The sequence below is a fragment of the Vicia villosa genome, linkage group LG7, assembly GCF_029867415.1.
Source record: "Vicia villosa cultivar HV-30 ecotype Madison, WI linkage group LG7, Vvil1.0, whole genome shotgun sequence".
NCBI classification, from domain to species: domain Eukaryota; kingdom Viridiplantae; phylum Streptophyta; class Magnoliopsida; order Fabales; family Fabaceae; genus Vicia; species Vicia villosa.
The window spans coordinates 41,926,344-41,928,928 of record NC_081186.1 but is presented as its reverse complement, the minus strand read 5'-3'; positions in this window follow the sequence as shown (position 1 = coordinate 41,928,928).

Below are 2,585 nucleotides of genomic sequence, written 5' to 3'. Positions count from 1 at the left end.
TCTTTTTCCATCACTTCACAGAAAGATGGAATTGTTGAGCAGGAGACTAGGGCTATACAAGAATCAACTAGAGTCATGTTTCAAGCTAAGAAATTTCCACTGCAGTTTTGGATCGAGGCTATGAATACTGCATGTTATATTCATAAAAGGGTGACTCTGAGGGGAGGCACTTCAGCAAATCTATATGATTTATGGAAAGGAAGGAAGTCTATAGTCAAAGACTTTCATATCTTTGGAAGCAACGCTATATCTTGATTAACAAAGATCAAAAGGATAAGATGGATCACATAAATGATAAATAGATATTTCTAGGTTACTCTTCAAACAACAGAGTCTATAGAATGTTTAACTCTAGAACTAAAGTTATAATGGAAACCATAAGTGTGGTGATTTATAATTCAATCATTGAAAAAAATATGGATGTTGAGAACTGTCATACACCAAAATTTGCCCACCTCATTTCATCTTCAATGGCTCAAGGCTCAAGGGTTTACTCAAGTCACTCTCTCCTAATCAAAGGGTTTTCAAATTAGGGTTTTGGATTTGCTAAGGAGAAAAGATGTATCAAGGGTTCCAATGGATTCTATATGGTTTATTAGGGTTCAAGGTATCTCCCTGTCAAAAGTCAAGTTTCAATTCCGAGGATTGTTCATTCAAATGCTCAGATGATCCATAGTTGACTAGTTTGACATAAAAGACAACTATGGTCAAAGTACAGTCAAAACTCCTGATTTTTGGTCAACATCAACATATTTATGTTATATTCATCAGTTGATCAAAGGTTGACCATGACTCATCAAGGAGAGATCAGAAATAAACAAAGCTCATAGTTTCTAAATTAGGGTTTTATAGGAGAAAGTCAACTCAACTTTGACTGGCCATAACTTTCACATGGAGTATCAAAAATTTCCCAACCAAAGCCTATTATGAAGGAAATTGGTTTCTCTACAACTTTGTCTCTCACATGCCAGGGCTAGAAATGCTTCATTCAAGAGATATGGTCCAATACATTACAGGTCCTCCAAAAAGGTCATTAAAAGGTCATCTTTTTCAAAAGCCCATAACATGAACATGGAAGACTCAATTGAAATGAAACAAAAAGGGACATTTATAGGCACTCTAAGATTTCTAAAATATTCAAGAACACCTCCATAGAGTTAAAATTGAGAGATATATATATATATTGTTGAAGTTGAGCAATTTTTGCAAAAGTACATGAAGCCAATATTGAGCAATCTTGGATTTTTGTTAAATGGGCCTCAATGTTTGAACTACCCACGTGATAATAAGCCCAAAAGAGGTCTATTAGTCAAATATAATTATTTTTGTGATAATATTTTATTTATATTTGTTTTTGTCTAATTAAGTTCAAATAAAAATTTAAAAAATCCTAAAATAACTATATAATGATCATTCCTTTTCTATTAATTCAAATCAAATCCAAATATGATCCAAGGGCCAGGAATGAATGGAGAATGTGCATGAAATAGATTGGAGTTCTAAAATAGAAAGATTTTATACAAAATCTTTTTCAATTTTCATATCACATATTGATTGATTACCTTCCAAGTTTCATAACCCTAATGCACTCCATATATATAGAGGAGAATATCAGATCTTGGAAAAGGGAGAATGGAGGAGAATAAAAGCTTTGTGGCAGTTGTAATACGCTGAACTGAATTTAAAGAAATGTCGCGGTAAGCGAGAGTCGCCATCGACTTTTATTTTATCCAATTTAATAGAAAGGCTAAAAGAACAGAAAAAAGACCTTTTTTAAAAAGATTTTGAGTTCAGGGGTAAATTATACAAAGGGAAGGTTTAAGGTACCCTTTGCATCCATGATTTTCCATGGGCTCTTAATTGCTTAGCTCACTTTGAAATGTTTGAAAATGTTTGCAGTGAATAAAGAAAAAGATTTGAATAAGGACTTTAGCTTGTAAATAAGCGTAGCCTTTTTGAAGGTTTTCTGAAAAAAGGGTAAAATTGAATTTAAACCAGAGCAAGCAATTAGAAGCAATTACCCTAAATTTATAAAAAGTTCTATTAGCCTTTCAGGGCTATCCATACCATAGGAGGGTAGGAAGTCCTTGTATTGGATGTAAAGGGTCATCGAGGTTGTCGTTCGCCATAAGACTAACCCTGCCATAAAGAGGGCAGGTAGTCTAAGGGAAGGATAAAATAGTCATTTTAGGCAACCAATGAGGATACCTCAGCAATCGAAAGGGACTATCATCATTATATCGTAGGCAACCTAGAGGGACAAGATCATATAACCGAAGGCAACATCGAAGGGACTTATGATCTTTTAGTGATGATAATGAACTAAGGGCAACATTTGCTAAGGTATCCTCGTATCCGAGGGACTTGACTATTCTTTAGTATAATTAGAGGCAACAAGCAACAAGAAGGGTTACCATTAAAAGTGTGTGTGCCACAATCAGGTGATTCAATTCGATTATATTATCTTATAATTTATTAGCAGGCTTGTCACTCCCTAGGATTACTAACCACAGCAGAAAAATACTCCCTAGGATTACTAACCACAGCAGAAAAATAAAGCAGTTTAAATGTCCTACGCTATTACA